Source organism: Psammomys obesus, unplaced genomic scaffold, assembly GCF_907164565.1.
Source record: "Psammomys obesus unplaced genomic scaffold, mPsaObe1.curated_primary_1811, whole genome shotgun sequence".
Taxonomy (NCBI): Eukaryota; Metazoa; Chordata; class Mammalia; order Rodentia; family Muridae; genus Psammomys; species Psammomys obesus.
This window is the reverse complement of record NW_026590062.1, coordinates 28,198,775-28,216,485: the sequence shown is the minus strand read 5'-3', so window position 1 is coordinate 28,216,485 and position 17,711 is coordinate 28,198,775. Positions and strand designations below refer to the sequence as shown.

Here is a 17,711-nt window from a genome sequence, read left to right as displayed (position 1 = left end):
GAGCTGGAGCACCAGGCCCTGTCCTCAAGTGACTTTCCAAGTTCAAAGGAAAGCGTTGATGGCTTTGCTTGTTTTCCTTTTTGTTTCTATGCCATGATTTTTTTAAAATTTATTTCTCTGTGTGTGTGTGTGGGGGGGCAGTTTCAAGACAGTGTTTCCCTGTATGGTCCTGGCTGTCCTGGAACTCACTCTGTAGACTCAGCTGGCCTCGAACTCAGAGATCTACTTGCCTCTGCCTTCTGAATGCTGGGATTAAAGGCGTTCACCAACCGTTACCTCCGGCTGCAGTGGATATTTTAGTCCCTACCATTCCCTAGCCAGGTTAGTGTAAGTGCATCTGACTGATAAAGAGAAGGTTCTCGTTTTGTGGCCTGGACCATTTATCTTGTTGTGTCAAAGTAGAAGGCCCCAGTGTTAGGCTCTGTGTCCCTTGAGTTTTACTGCCTCACCGCCCATTGTCCCAAGCAATGAAGAAAGCAGTGTCTGCAAAAGGACATTGTTAAAGCTACCTAAGCAAGCAGAGGTGCTGGGGTCGGGGGGGGGGGGGACAGGGAGGGGATGGTAAACAATCCACAGAGTGAGAGATCTGGGCTTAATTTTCCACCAAGCTCTATGAACTTGAACTCTGGGTCCCGTTAGCTCCAGGAGTGTATAACGAATGAAAAGCCAAGGTTAAATGAGCTGAGGCAACTTGTTGCCCAAGGGAGGAGAAAGGTGGTGCACTCTGGGAGGCTGAAGACAGAGGAGTGAATAAAGTTCTTTGTTTGGGGTTGGAAGATAGGCAGAAAAAGCCATTCATCTTTTGATCTGCCATAAGCTTTCTATCTGTATGGCGAATTCACATCCCAGATTGTCTAGGATGGCCTTGATTTTGAGCATGCAAATATGTGTTATGTAATATAAATATTATATATATATATATATGTTATTAGGTTTTATAGTTTTTGTTGTTGTGGTTTTCAAGAAAGACAATTGGTTAAATGACTGGCAAAGCATGTTCTATTTTTATGCCTTCTTCCCGCCCCCCCCCCAACTTTGTTTAGGGTTTGGGAAGATGGCTTAATTGGTAAGTACTTCTGTACAAGAGTTTGGAAGCCAGTTCATGCTCACAGCTCCTACGTGTGAAGCCAGAGGTGTGGCACACATCTCTTACCTCCGCCCTGGGAGGTAGAAAATGATGATCTCAGGGGCTTGCTCTCCAGTCAGTGTAACCACCTGGTGAGCTCCAAGGTCAGTGAGAGACCCTGTCTCAAAAAAACAAGATGGAAAGAAATAGAGGAAGACATCTCATATGATACATTCATATCTGCCCATACAGGTGCAAGTGTGCGCTCGCGCACGCGCGCAGGCACACACACACACACACACACACACACACACACTTAATTTAAAAATTCAAAAGAGATCCAGGTATAGTGTCAAAGTCTGTAATCTTGGCACTCAGGGAGACAGAGGCATGAGGATCTCTGTGAGTTCCAGGACATCCTGGTAACAAAGTGAGTCCAGGACAGCCAAGGCTACACAGAGAAACCCTGTCTTGAAAAAGAAATGAAACAAACAAATAAACAAAGAGATATCTTTTATTGGGCTGTGAGGTTTAAGTTTCCGTCTTGGAAAACTGTTGTTAGACATTTGGGTAGAAAATATACACTTCTAATCTCTGGGACTGCAAGTACGGGTGCATGACACTCTCAGCCAGTAAAGGCAGGCTCATCCAAGGGTGTATTTTGCTGGGGACCACCACATTGGGTTCTCTTGGCTAGGAAAGTAGAACAAAACCTCAAATTCATAACATACTTGGGGAGAAGGTAATGCTCAGAGCCACTGTTGAGGGGGAGCATGGAGGTTTTGTAGGGGTGGTGTGAAAGGAATAAGTAACACAACTGTCCTCATTGCTCGAGCCTCTTTCCAAATCCTAGGACTCAGGCTGGATTGGTCTCCTTGGCTCTCCTGCGAGGTATGTAGGTTTGAGCCACTGACCCAGATGTCTGGGGCCCAGGATGGGGGGACTGTTGACACTCTCTTAGCTAGAAGGAAAATGGAATTTGTGGGTAGTGTGATATAACACTCTCCATTTGGGGCAGTGATTGCCTTTCAGGAAATTTTATACTTGGGAACAAATCACTGGGCCAGTGAATGTCAGTGACTGCTGGGTGAGGTGGTATATATATATATACACACATACATACATACATACATACATATATATATATATGTAATTTATTTATTTATTTATTCATTCATTTATTTATTTATGTATATATATTTCCTGTTTGGCTGCTCAGTTCCCAGCATTCACTGTTCCCTGGTGGATGTAGGGTTTCCCTTGGCTGGTCCTTGGGGAGCTTTGAGAAGTCTCAAGGGCAATGGAGACTGTGTGGCTCCTCTTTGCCTTCCCCGTGTTTGTCTATGTGGCTCTCTATTCCTGCCTTTCCTGCTAGTACAGTAAGTTGGTCTATATGGCCAGATATACTTTGACTTATGCAAATGCTGCAGCCACAGGTGGTAGATGCTAGCCTTTGGATCTGCAGAGCCAGGCTCTGCCTCTTACTTGGTTTTTATCCTGCTGAGCATATAGTGTTCTCTGGATTCCTCAAGACCTAGGGACTTGAAACAGCCATCAAATGCTCCAACTCAGACACAACTAGGCAAGTGTTCTGTCTGTTGCTACACAAGCCTGGAACTTGGGTTGCAAAGTTTCAGGGGAGTGACACCATGTCGTGGCGTCTGGAATTACTAAAAGGCTTGTTTGCACACATGTCTGGCATCTGGACTGGAGTGACTTGATGACTTTACTCCCAACTGAAACCCTGGGACATGGCCTCTCTGTGTGGCCACCTCAGGGGAGTAGGGCTTTTCTTATGGTGAACCAGGGCTTCAAATGCCAGTGTTGCAGGGACCAAGAAAACAGCCACATAGCTTTGTTCCCGAGCCCCAGAAGCCTCACAGTGCAATTTGTCAGTGCTCTGTTGGTGATAGTAACACATATTATCTAGGGGAGGAGGACAGGGGCAGTTCACAGCAGAAGGGTGTATTGATGGGAATGAAGTTGTAGCCATATTTAGAGCATATGCCCATATTGCTTTGCTGTGAAATGAAGAGAAATGAGCTGGAAGTGAAGTTAATTGAGAAGAACACTTCTAACATAAAAATTATGTGATTCTTTCTCATTTAAACCCAACATGATTTTCAAAGTGGTAGTGTACTTTATTAGAGACTACTTTAGGGTGCCATTTGAAAAGTGACCTGAACAATGGAAACTCAGCTCTTAGGCAACATGTAACATACCACAGATGAATGATGCAAATCTCACATATTCCCACAAATTTCTACCAAAGCTTTAAGCTAAGGCAATGCCTTATTAGTCCAGCTTCATCCCTGTGACTTGTAAGTAATAAAGTCATATGCCAGTATCCTAGCTCCATTGCTGCCAGTGTCTGTGTAGACTGAGTTGAGTTTTTGACATGTGCAGTTCAGGACTAGTTGTAGATCTGGGGAATGAATAAAACTTTGAAATAGGATGAGTGACTATTTGTGGCTGAGCATTGTCTTGAGATAGAGATTGGGACCAAATGGATGACTGTCTCCTTCTGGGAGAAGGTCAAAGCATCATTTTTGGTAGTGGTACAACTCACAACCAGATTTGGAAGTTTGGAGAAGGATGGCCATGGGGTAGATGTCCCAGGATGTGTCACCACTGAGTCTAGAAGGGGTTAACACACTGACTAATGTTTCAGTTTACAGGCGCTGGCCCTTTTCTTTGTTCTGTTTTATCATACACATTCATCACGTTCAACCTGGCAACCCAACCAAATAGCTATTTAAGTTGTAAAAATGAATCATGGCACAATTTCATGAACTGTATGATATAACTGAATCTAATCACATTATACAGTGGGCCTTTGCCAGCCTGGGGTACCTGGTTCTGGGCTTCTTTGGAATAAGTAAGCAAATAAACAAACAGGCTTCATTAAATACAATCACAGTAGGATTGGCTGAACAGTTGGGTTGTGGGTCTAGCAAAAGATATACTAGCAGTAGCACAGTGGTCCCTGCATGCTGGCTTGTCCTGCAAAGGCTTGCAAATCATTTGGGGCATCTTCTGCCCTGCTCTCTGGCTTATTAAGCATGTGAGTGAAGAGTCTTGAGAAGGGCGTAAACCCCTTAAGTGAGAAGTTCAAAGGGCTGTACCTCAGCTCATTTTCACAGAATCCTAGGATTCATGCCCTTGGTACAGGCTGAAAAGGTGAATAAACACAGGGCTGCTCTTGGGAATGACTCCTACATGTGAGTCAGACTTCTTTCCAGGTACTTCTTGTATGTTATTTTTTTTTTCTTAGTAATACCCCTTGAGCTCATAAGCCATCTCTCCCTCGTTATTAGAGATGAGGGAGTGGAGACTTGGAAAGGGCTAGCAACATACTAAAGGTCACTCAGCTCCTAAGTATCAAGGCAGAGGTTTGACCTGGCTTGTGCTGGTACAAGAGATGAAGGTGGGGGAGGACCAAGGAATGTTGGGTAACCTGGATATGCAGGTGCCCTGTGGCATATTACATTGGGGCATGATGTTATGGGTTGCCAGAATCCCCTAGGGTGAAGAACACTGGGTAAAAAGCCTATTTAAAATGAAGTCCTGAGGCAGAGGCAGGCAGGAGAAACCTAGGATGGGATCTTGTGTCTTCTGGAAGGAGATAAGAAAGCTTCTGCACCAAGCCCTGGCTGGGGGCTAGAGGTCGGAGATCAAACTGGAGAGCTACTCTGGGGAAGCTTGCAAGACTGGCAGTGACCTGTAGGTGTTCCTGCGCCTTGCTTTCCCATCTACCCGGCTTCCTCTCTTGTCCCTGGTCCCATCCATCATCCCCCTCGCTTGGTTTCCCTATTTATCTTTGTCTCTTTTCTCATTCTTTCTCTTTGTTCTCTCTTTCATTTTTCAGCCCCTGTCCTTCACTGCTCTGTGTCTTCCCTCGCCCTTTCTGCCCTCCTGAATGTTTAGTGGCCCTCATCCCCCACTACCCCCTGCACCCCACCCCTGCCTCAGTCCCCTCCCGCACATCCCTTTCCTACAGACTACATAAATATATATATTTTAAGTCTGTTTTCCTCTTGGTTGTGTCAGCATATTTTAGACTGCTGGGCTTTGCATGTTTTGCAGCTGGTTTTGATGCAGTTGTCAGGCGGTGATGGATGACTATCATCATTTAAAGTGTAAAAGAAAATGCCTTGGCACGGAGAGACACGATCAACTGCCGTCTGCCAGCCAGGATAGGCGCGGCCACCACTCTCCCTTCCCTCTCCCACCTCCCCCGCCTCTGCCCAAGCTGCCCTTGCCAGAATCTACAAAAGTCATCTCAAAGCCATGCAGCACTGGTCTCCTGCCTTTTTACAATATCACTTTGGTAGTTGTCAGATCATATGAAACGTCAAAATTCATGTGGCCTCCATGAAGAGATATATTTAGTGTTGCTGCTGCACACCTCCATGCTCCCCCTGACACTGACATATTAGTTATGCTGTCTTTTGCAATCTGATATCTTTAAATTTGCCACCTTGTTAAGAATTGATTAATGTGATTCCATTTCACTAAAGTAATTGGCTTGGCCTGTTGTAAAAAATAATCAGCCCCCTCTACGGAACAAATGCTAGGACATGCTAATGAGGGAGTGAGTTCGTTGCCTTGATGGCGTGGACTGACAGTTATTAATGATTGTTATGATAAACAGACGAGTGCGAATTGGGATGAGTTGGGCAAAAGTGACAGTTTAAAAATAACGTATATTGGAAAGTACTAACGAAGTAATATACTGTTAGGAAAACAATCATGCAAGTTGTCAAGGGAAGAAGTGTAATTATACAGCCGCACGGGCTGCTTAGGAGGACAGGGACCTGCCTGATAATGGACACATTTTTTTGTTGGCAAGAGAGAAATATGTTGTGGCAGAAAGAGGTGCAGATTGATAAATTAATTGGTCCTTCTCACAGCTCAGAAGCAAACTTGGCCGGTCGTCACCATGCAGATGAGGGAGATGGAGTTTGCCCGGAGCCTCTTTTTCCCTAGGACCTCCCCAGTGCTGGCTGCCAGACTTTGCTGGGGCCTCACTTGCCTCCTCTCCTCACTCCCTCTTCACTAGCTGCAACAAGTCATAGGAAATATATCTCCAGGCAGTCTGTGAAGACAATGACTTTGAGCTGGAACACTTGCAGCCACGTCCATTCTTTTTTAAGACCCTAAAGATTTTCATGTGCTATTGTTGCAAATGTCTTTGGCTGTTATGGAAGTCATTAGTGGACCGTTTCCAGCTCCATGAAGGAGGCCATGAGGACTCACAGGCTGGGGACCCAGCAGGAGGGATGTGCCAACTCTTATGTTTGCAATGCCAGGATTTTCGTAACTAGCCAAGACAGATGTGGTATGGCGGTACTTGTGCGCATGTGTGTTTGGGTTTGAGGACCAGGCTCCTCTGAAGGAGGGGGTCTGAGAGGACCATGAGAAGTCTGAGGAGAAGGGGAACCATGTTTCCGGGGATGAGTCAAATGAGTGGAGCAGTGCATGGCCTTGCCACCGGCCTTTGCTGCACAGACAGAGAAGATAGAATGGTAGCAAGTAGAGAAAAAGGACATAGCGTACCTCGGAGACAGTTGTGCTTTGGGATTTGTGTCTTGGTTGTATTCTTACTGACACTAGCCAGTATAGCTTAAGCATAAATAGAGGGTTTATAACCACTCTGAGCTGTCTCATAGAACTGAGAACAACTGGTTCTCCTGGTCAGTGGGAATCAGACAGGAAAAAGATCAAGCTGGCTCGTCTCCTATCACTGTTATTTTCCCTCTCTCTGTCCCTCATCCCTTCTTTTATCATTTTTTTTTCTTTTCTACCAACCTGAGAATCGGGAAATGCATGAAAGTCCTGGGGCTCACGGATGGTGTTTGCCTGAAGATGGGGTGCTGAAATGACAGCATTGTCCCCTTGTCTCGATGTTAGATGTTAGACTCTCAGAAAGGAAACATGACTTTGGCTAGTTCACTTGCTGAGGTTGAGGGATCGAATTAGGAGCCTGCTGATATCTAGATTATGGTACATGGTTGTTCTGGCCTCAATTGCGTCGTGATATGCATTAACTCACCCTGGATCTTCATAAGTGGTAGAGCCAGGGCCTCATCAAGACTGTCTCTGAGGTGGATACTTCTCATTTGGTTATACTGTCACCACTTAGGGTACTGGAAATCTCCCCTCAGCTCAGGCTGGTTCATGGAGTTAAGTTACCTTCAGAGAAAATCAAAGAAAACCAAAGAACATTCAGGCAAAAATATTCCTGCCTCCTGTCCTATTTGGGCTCTTTAAGAAGAGCTGGTATAGGGGATGGTAACAGAAATTTGTTATTTTCATTCAGGTTTCTGCTGCTCCACATATGAAATATTCAGCCACGTGGGCCTCTGTTCTGGCCTATGTGGGGATGTTAGCAGAACTACAGTCTCATTATCTGGCCATCAAGGCCTACAGAGGCTCTGGAGCCTTCCTATGCCAAACATACAGAACAATCCTAAAACCAAAGAAAGCTGCCAATTATTTCACAGTAAACCTGACAATTATGAAAGAAAGAACTTTTACTTCCCCAAGTTGGGAACAGAAAGCATTTGCTCTAGGGAAGGAGCAGGTAACTAAGATTTTTTGAAGGCCTAATATGTGTTCTGGGTGACACCTGGGACTCCCTGGTACGCTGTCTCTTTTGGGTGGTGGATATGTGGTCATTTTACAGAGGAAGAAGCTAGATGTTCTAGGTGGCTAATGGCTGGACCTTCCAGGGCTGGGGCAGCACAAGTGACTGTTCTTTTCTTTCCTATATAAGAAGGCTGTGGTCCTATATAACCCAATTAAAAAAAATATAGCTATTTAAATTATATAGCTCAGTGGCTGTGAGTCCTCATGCTTTGTGCCACGTTACCAGTTATACCTTTTTTTTTTTTTTGCTTTCTTTATAGAACTGAAACTTAGAAACCATTAATCAGTAATTCATCATGTCTCCCTCTTCTTTAGCATCCACCATCATGCTCTTTTCTGTATCTCTGAACTTGATTCTATAACACAGAGCTATATAATCTTGGAATATATATAATATATATATATATAATATATATATAATATATATATATATATAATATATATAATCTTGTGAACTGCACAGCCTATATGTCCTTTTGTATCTGGCTTCTTTCACTTAGCATAGTACCATTAAGTTTCAATCATGTGATATCTTGTTTTGGAATTTCTTGCCCTTTTGACAGTAATAATTCTCTTTTGCACTTGAGCATCTCATTTAACCTCCTCAACATGTCCGTCACTGGACACTAGGGTTGCCTCCACCCATTGGTTTTGTGACTTTGACTGTGGATGTGCAAGTGTCTCATCAGTACTGTTTATCTGCTAACAGTCATCTGGATTGTCAATATGTAGTTAACGATTTTAAATGTTTATTTTTGTGTGTATGTATGCCTATATTTTTTTTTTTGTCTGTCTATATGGGTACCTGAAGAGGGTGTTGTATCCCTTGGAGCTGGAGTTGCAGATAGTTGTGAGCTCTCCAATATGCATGCTGGGATTTAGATTGTGGTCCCTTGCAAAAACAGCAAACCCTGTTCTTAACCCCGAGTCACTTTTCCAGTCTCCATCAGTAGTTTTTGACTCTTACCGATGATGTATCTAAACGTGCAAACCCACTGTGCTTATCTGGCCAATAAACACTTAGGGTGGGTTTGACTTCAGCTCATTTGAATAATGTTGCTTTTATCCAGGTACAGAAACCTCTGCTTTTGGTTCTTTTGTGGTGATTATCTGGAAGCAGAATTGCCCAACAATGTGCAGAAAGTAGGAGAGTTTGAAATAGTCAACCCTAAAGGGGGCTCAGGGATCTCTGCAGAAGATGAGGTGGGAAAATTCTAAGAGCCAGAGGTGGTGGATGACTCCAAGAAAACAACATCTTCCAGTTCATATATGACTGAATCATATATGAACCCACAGAGACTGAGACAGCACTCACAAGACTGCACAGGTTCAAACCAGACAAAATCCCAGCACAGAGACCAAGTCCTGCCCCTAACCAAGAAGCTACTTCCTGGGAAAGGGAAAATCGGCTTTCTCCGGTGGAGTCTCAGGTGGAGTCTCACTGTGCTGTGTTTCCATCACAGCCGGGGGCAGTCCCCATGCCCAGGAGTAGTTGGCCAACACAAAATGGACTCCATGTGCTTTCCCCCGTCTTACTGATTTTTTTCTTTTTACTTTTCTGTCTTTTTTTCAATTTTGCTGTTTTGATTTTTACTTTTTTTTTGAGAGAGAGAAAGAACATGACTTTGGGCTGGTAGGATTTAGAAGAGTTAGAAGAGAGAAAAGAAGATAGATGATCAAAATATATTGTATGAAAAAATTTAAAATAAATATTAAAAAAGAGAGAAAGTGAACTGAGCAACAGGAAAAAGTTGCTGGATCATACTGTAATTGTATTTTTAATTTTTTGAGACCCCCATCATACTTTTTTTGTTATACCTGTTCATGTTTACACAGCTACCAAAGTATTTAAAAATTACAATTAATTCATATCCTTAATGTTTTCGATGTTATAATAAAGACCTATTTCTCTGTGATGGATGTGTGTGTTTTTGTGAGTGTATGCCATGTCTGTGTGACTTCCCTCAGAAACCAGAAGAGGGTGTGTAGTCACCTGGGGCTGGAGTCACAGGCTGCTGAGAGCTGCCAACATGCATGAGAGGAAGAGAATTCAGGTCCTCTAGAAGAGCCAGCCGGAGGCTCTCTTAACTGTGGAGTCATTTCTCCACCCTCTTTATTAATTAAACAAACAAAACTACCAAAAAACTAAATTCAAGATGGCCATTTAGTAATTCCCAGTTACGTTTCTGTAATGAACAGTGAGCTGAGCACCGTTCCGTGGGCTTATTGCCTGAAGACTTTCTTTGGTTGAGTCCTTTGTCCTGGCTTTGATTTGCGTTCTGTTTCTGCTATTGCTGAACTTTGAGCCCGTTATATATTCTGAGTATTAACCCCACATCACACGAAGGTTTTGCAAGTCTTTTCTCCCATTCTGTGGATTACTTTTTACTTTATCTACCAATATATCTACCACACTAGATATGCAAACTTGATTTTGGTAAAAGTCCAATTTTTCCTTTTCTGTTGCCTATGGTTTTGATGTCATAGCCAAGAAATCTTTGCCTCTTACAATATTAGGAAACTTTTCTCCTGTATTTTCTTCTCAAGATTAGAAGAAAGCTGATCTATTTTGATCTGATTTTTGCGTAAGGTAGGAGGTAAGGGTCCAGCTTTCTCAGCACAATTTATTGGCATGACCATTCAGTTTCTGGTGAAGGGTCTCCTCTTGTGGAAGTCATTTGATCATATATCCAACAGTGTATTTCTGGGCTCTCTATTCTATCTCACTAATAACTCAATTACTTTTTATCTTCCCCATAAAATTAATGTATATTTTTTAATTAAAAGGTTATGAGTAGTCTCCTGAGGAGGGAATTGGTACATGGGTTCTAGACTTAGCTAGAATCCCAGACCAAATCACAGTTCCTCTCTGCTTTTTTTTTTTTTTTCTCTCACTGGAAAAAAAAAGGGGGGGGGAAGGCAGTAATGTTGACAATTGAAAAAAAAAAGCAGAAAACAAACTTGAAATGGTATTTTTGCTCTTTGGGAGGAAAGGAAGCGGGGAGGGTGGCTTTGCTGACCAGTGGGTTCAAATTCCTAGTGAGTATAAGGCCACCACCTTCATGACCCTCACATGACCCTTTTTGGTTCAGTACATGGTAGACTGGAGGTCAGCCCAGAGGTGAGGCTATGGTCAAAGGGTGAGCCCCTGTGGTGGGCAAACAGGGCCAGGAAGGATGGTCCTCAGTCGTGTATGTGGCTGTTACACATCAAAGAGCAGCCTGTCTGTCTTTAGGGGAGGGCAACCCTTTTGTGTCTTTTACATTGTTGTGAAGTGAGAAAAACAATATTGACTCAGCCCTGATTGTCATCTCCATCATTTCATCCAAGATTATATATATGTATATATATTTGACGTTGTTTTGTGTCACCTCTCGAAAGTTCTGGCTCTTCCCTCTGCTTTCCTTTGTAGATATTTCCACAGATGGTTTTTGTGTTCTGTGTACAAAATGTTGCTATACAGCAAAGGACAGCACACACCTCTCAGGAACAACTGTGTGTTTGTATGTACCAGGTGTGTGCTATGCTTCACATACTAGTAAGCTGGGGGTAAATCTGGAAGCCCCAGACCTGGCCTCATGGAGAAGTCTGCTTCTGCAGACCTTGGACAGAGCATGGCCTTATATGTGAAGGCATTGCCCCTCATGTGAAGGCAGTGTCCCTCATACTATGATAAGTAGTTAGGGCTTTTCCTTCTTGGGGATTTCTTCCAGTTTCATCCTGACTGGGAAGCAGTTGGAAGTTAGTTGCTAGGAAGTCTCATGGTCTCTTGAAATAAACTCATTCTTGTGTCTATTCTTTGAACTCTAGGAGAAACATTGGCTCCTCATAGCCTCTGGTTGCCTTTGTGAGGACCATGGAGGATCCAGAGAACGGCTCATAGGAGTGCGTCCTTCCAGGTTGCCTGTCAATAAAGAGCCTTGCTGCTGCATACAGCACTTTCTGCAGCCCCAATGGAAGCCGAGGACAACCTTATTCTGCCCAGCCTTCCATGGGGAGAGTTGCTGTAGGCCTCTATGATGGAGGTTTTTGAGCTGCGTGATGGTGGGTTTTTCTCATACATAGAATTTTGATGAAAGCTATGGTGTGAGCCCCTCCCCCACAGCACCAAAGGGCATGATACACTCAACCCTTGCCCACCTCCATCTCGCTGTGATACTATGAAAATATAATCAATCCAGTTGCTGACAGCTTTTCCCCCTCACTCTCAAGAGCACATACTGTATCAACATGACATTTTTTAATCTTGGCTTGTTTTCCAGGCCATGAATTTAATTTCTCAATGCTCCACCATGTGGCTTTTATGTTCTCAGAGTAGAATGTTGTCCAACAATAGTTACCACCATCTTGTTAGTCTCATCCCTTTTTCCGGGCATGCAAGGCCCAGATAATTTGAAAAAATTCATTGCAGCTATGGGTACTCAGCCTTGTGTTAATAATCACCAAGTTCTGACAAAGCAAACCCGACATCCCTCGATAAGGAAAATCCGAACCTCCTGATGTGGCAGAGCAGTAAGTAGATTGGCGTGTCTCTGGATTAGTGGAGGCACTGAAGCAAAATGCTCAATCCTCCTGACCTTTGGAGAGTGGATGGGGTTGTGTAGCCATTGTGGTTATCTTTATGTTCACCGTGTGCATGCTAGACTTCTGCCAGGTCAAGACAAGAGCTGCCAGGGCAGATAAACTTAGCTGGGAACTAGCTGGTGGCCTTTCTACTTCCCAGGCTTCCAGGACTCTTGTCTGAAAACCTGCTTCTCCTCAGAGCTGCTTGTGAATAATTCTGCGAAACATTAAGCCTCTGCTCTGAGGTGGTGAGCCTCCTTACCTCATTTCATCTTTAACTAGGACTCTGCTTCTGGTAGAATGTATAGTCAGTTGTCCTCTGTTGAAGTCTTCTGGTAAATTCTTTTTCAGAGAATCTCTGGGAGATGCTTTGACTCCCACCCACCTCCTGACTTCCCCTTTCTCCTTTTCCTCTTCTTTCTCTACCTCCCTCATCTTCCTTTTATTTATCCAAGATCCAAAATACATTGTGGGAGTACAGTTCACTGTGATCACTTTGATCACTGTCCCCCAAGGCAGGTCACCACATGGCTCATTTGTTGGCTCAGAGTTTTCATGCACCTTGAGAAAGTATTTGGACAAACATTCTGAGCACTTTGAATGCTCACTTTTCTGGTGAGTGCTGAGTCAGGGCCATGCACAGGTATGCTCTATCTTTTCAGGCTAGCCCTGAACTCAAGGCGGCTCTGGGCTCAGGGTATTTCCCTTTAAGAGCAGGCAGGCACAGGAGGCGACTGCTCAGAGCTGCCCTCTTCTAATGGACTCCAAGCTGTTTAAGCCAAGAATAGGAATGAAGCAAAGTATATTTTGGGGACATTGCTGAACTGTTGGACTCTTCTTTCCTTCCTACTCCAGGTGAAGATAAACAGCAGCGTCTGGATTGAGCTGAACTCACATTCGTTCGTTTTCAGTCTTCTTTTAAGGTTCGGGTGGGAGTGTGAAGGGAAAAGCCTGTCTCCTATCCCATTGACTTATTAGCCTTCCTAGGATGTACTACCAAAACTGCTAATTGCCACTTGAGGTGATGGGTGAGGGTGTAGTTTTCAGAAGGACAAATCACATTCCTCATTTCCTGGTTTTCTCTTGCGTAAGTGGAGGTCTGTTTGTATCTGATAGAAGAGGAAGCTAAAATAAATCTGAGGTAAAGTTGTTTACATTTTTCCTTAGCCAAAGAATCAAGTGGAAGTGGAGGAGGTTGGGATTGGCCAGGTAAACATTCATTCTTCAATTGACACAGTGTAAGTAATGCGAGTTCTCCTCCCTAGGAGAGTTTGTGTGTGTGCCTGTGCGAGCCACCTCACAGGTCGGAAGCCAGAAGACAACAGGTATCATCCTCAGGAGAACTCGCCTGTGGAGCACGCACAGGAATTCCCCTGCTTTACCTGCCCAGTGCTGGGCTTACAGGTGTGCAATTGGGGCTTTCTGTTTGTGAGGCCAGCACCTTATTGAGTGAACTGTCTTCCCACCCCTCCCTCATATTTTAGAGAGTTTCTTTTGCATTCTTGGAATTTTAGCACCAAGTATTTTATTTTGGAGTGTGAAAAAATGTACCTCCTTATGCCTCAAGTCCATGGATATTTGTCTGTGCTTCTGCTTCGAAGACTTGGAAGCTTAAAATAGAAACACATTTTGGGAAAAAAAAAAAGACCCTATCATTCCTTTCTGCCCTAGCAGTTTCTCCAGAACTCTGTAACGCAGGTGTCTTAAAGTTCCTGAAGAAGTTTATTGTTGTCTAATGTTCGCAGTTTGGAGTCTGAGGGCCCAGATTATCATTGCAAGGACAGTTCCTCTGCAGCGGCCAGTGTGCTCCCCTCTGTGATGAGAGGAGTTCCCATCGTGGTGTCTCTTTTTGACTGAAGTATATATGGTTAACAGAAAGCTGGAAAGCAGGGCTTTGGCTGAAAGAGTTTTTGTCTGGCTCTGCAGTAATTGTTCTTAGGGATTAGATGGGTTTAAGAAGATATGGCTGAAGGCTCCACTTTCTGGATGGGGAAGACACATTGTCATCTTAGCATTGCTAAGCCTTATTTATATGTTGGAGATCTTGTATGTATCTTCTTAGAATGTTCCTTGGACAAGTTGGTTCACCATTGTCATGTAAGTCGAATCTAGACCGTGACTACTTCCCACCTGGCAGTATATTGACATTAGCTAACCTAAGGGTCCTCTTGGAACTTTAAGACAAAATCAGGAGGAGGAATACACAAGTGCAGCCCCCATCTCTGTAAGCGGGACTTCCACTTGCATTGCTACTTATGTTATTTCATAGGTTGTGTTTCTTTCTCTCCTCCCTGTCCTTGTCTCCTCCTCTTGACTTATGAACCGTTTACTATGATAAAGACTGACCAGCTTGTGTCTCTTTGGTGTATTTAACAGAAAAAGTAAAGCTAAGCCTTAGGTTATGCCTGGACATGAACTGCCCATTTCAGTGCAGCTTGAAGAAAGATTGGCAAGACATCTGACAGAGACCTCTCAGGGAAGAGAGGGGGCATTTCATATACTCAAAGCAGTTAGAGTAAGAATGAGGAAAGCCTGTATTTGAGAAGAAGACAAGAATGGGAACTACAAAAAGGCTCTTTCCATTCAGTGCCTAGAAGTTACACTGTCCCTGTTTTAAGTCAAGTGACACTCTTCTTTTTTGGGATGCTAAACAGTTAAATTAACTTTGCTCTAGTTGTTGGTAGGTTTCTTATAAATGATGTCACATCAGTCACAGAGACTCTTGGCAGCTGTACTAAACTTCCCAAACTCCTTCCCTCAGAGCCAGGGAGGAGAAATATTCCAAGAGTCTGTCTTGCTCTCTCTCTCTCTCTCTCTCTCTCTCTCTCTCTCGTGTGTGAGTGTGTGTGTGTGTGTGTGTGTGTGTGTGTGCAATCACAAAAACATTAATCATATTGGAACTGGGCTAGAATCAACTTCTCCGTGGAAGGCTTCGACACTTTAACAGGTACAGGTAACTGATAAATCTCTTTCCATGGCTGTCAAAGCAAGCAAAGGCAACTCTGTACATTTCCTATTATAACTGAAAGCACTTTGACAGTCTGCAGTCTCCTGTACATCAGCATGGAGAGCAGACAGCACATTCATGCCATCACCGTTCTTCTCTAAGGGTTTGGGTGCTTCTGAAGGATGCATCATTTCCAAGTGGCGAACTGCAACTGATAAAGGCTTCCACAGCATTCTGTCAGAGGTTAACCATTCCCTTGACCATTTTTTTTCTATCTTCTGTGAAATTGTTATAAGGCAGTGACTATTCTGTCTTTTTGCTTTAATTATTCTTTTTTCAAGCTATACATTTTTTATATTTACCTTTCTTTATTATTATTATTAATTATTTGTTTATTACAATTTATTCACTTTGTATCCTGGCTGTAGCCCCCTTCCTTGCTTTAATTATTCTTGCTGTTATCTTTCTAGCCAGGCTACTGTGTACTTGATCATGTTGAGACCAATGACTCATGTCCTTGAGATCCACCTGCTCACTTCAGGGTTCTGAGGGCCTCTTGCTTGGCTGAAGACTTGTCAAGGCTATCTGTGTTCAGGTATGGGTAAGCCAAGGCAGTCTCATGGTATCGCCCTGGTACTGGAATCTTCCACAGTGAACCAGAACCTGGGCTCCTGGCAGGACTCAGAGAGTGGAGCATAGAAGGGTGGCAGATGTCTCTTTTCAGAGTGCCTGTTGCTGATACAGGCAGGGAGAAGGTAGGGCTTGGGCTTTGTGGTGGAGGCTTATTGACAGGTGACATATTCTACCAAACAGCACTGCTGTGTGAATTGGTTCAGGTGTGGTGTGTTGCCGGAGTCTCTCATCTCCACTTATGGTCTGTTTCCAGGCTCTCTCCTTCATGCTGCCCATCATTACTGTCCCTCCCAGAGTTCCTTCATGTCACCATCTTTTGACAGGCTCGCCCACGGGACTTTGGTTTCTTCACCTTAGAAATGGGAAGAGCAGAAAACATTAGCTTCATCTGGTTGCATTCTGTGAGCTATCATTGCTGTTCCCATTCTCTTCCTAAGGACTCAAGCAAGAGAAGACAGCAAGCCATGGTTCTGAGTGAATCTTTAGCTGGAGACAAGAAAGTGTGTATATGTGTGCATGCTCGTGTGTGTGTGTGTGTGTGTGTGTGTGTGTGCGTGTGCATGTGAGTTCACATGTAAGCCAGAGTTCAATATCAGAGTTCAATTTATTTTTTCTCCTTTCACTCTCTATATCTCTATTTTTTGCGATGAATCTCTCATTGAACTATAGCTACACTGGCTAGCCAGCAAGCCCCAGGGACCCAGTTGTCTTTGCTTCCCAAATCCTGGGGTTAAAGGTGTGAACTACCTTGTCTAGCTTTTTATGTGGGTATTCAGGATCTGAAGTCAGGTCCTAACACTCAAACAAAAAGAGCTTTGCTCACTGAGTCATCTTCTCAGCCCCAAGAAGTTCCTCACCCCTCTACCCCTTTTCCATACTCCAGTACCAGCTTGTCGTCAGAACATTTCCTAGTGACAGGTGACCAGTGGTGGGGCCACTACCTTTTATACTTAGAGACCCTTAGTCACAGATTTTGTGAGTCAGGCATCTCCCCCACAAAAAGATTAGAGTTTTAATCCTAAAACTTTATATTTCATAGTCTAGGACTTAAAGTTATACATAATCATCCCAAATAATGTATTGGACTGCATTAAACAGATTGCAGATTAACATGCAACTATAAAACAAATCGTCAATGCGTTGTTGACAGCGCTAAGTGCAAGTTCATATATTTAACTACATTTGGGGAACATTGAAGTCTTTAAAGTAGCTTAATGGGTTGTGTAAAATTAAGCATCTCGTTATTTCATTTGTGGGCCAGGCTGAGAGATGATAATATGGAAGGTTGGCCTCCAGAGGAAGGGAGTGAGGAAGAAACTGTTCTGGGTAACTGTACTGCCTCGGACAGCCTGTCTCTATCAAGTCACTGGGTAGCAGCAGGAGGATGCCACTCATTTATTTGGCCTTCTAGTACCTTCTATTTATTTTTCATGATTTATTTATATATGCTATTTTACTATTTTTATTAGCATATATTTTTCGCAGGGCATTGTTAGCAGGTATTTAGAGATTCATGGAGTTCACATTTTGGTCAAGGAGGCAAAGTGACCCATGTATTGAAAACCATGGTGCAAATCGAAAGAATGTGTGTGCTAGCAGTCAGCTGGACAAGGGGTGCACAGGTGAGGACGGTGGTGTTCAGAGTGGTCATAAAGGTTTTCCGGCTGGGACACTTACGTTGAGGCTAGGAGGAGGCTAGGGAGCAGAATGGAAGGTGAGCTTGGGGGAAGTTTGCTGGGCACATGTGCTGTGGAAGCACTAAGACAGCAGAGAGTGACTGCCTGCAAAGTCCACCCTAGAACTGAGACCAGGAGCTCCCATGCTCCAGCCGTGTGAAGACCAGGAGCTCCC

The 17,711-nt window shown here is 43.8% G+C and overlaps 1 protein-coding gene across 1 annotated transcript in view; it reads left to right on the top strand.

Moving 5' to 3' along the window:
- Lrmda (leucine rich melanocyte differentiation associated) overlaps nucleotides 1-17,711 on the top strand; it is a 1,023,325-nt gene that overhangs the window by 191,068 nt on the left and 814,546 nt on the right. The window lies entirely within an intron of this gene.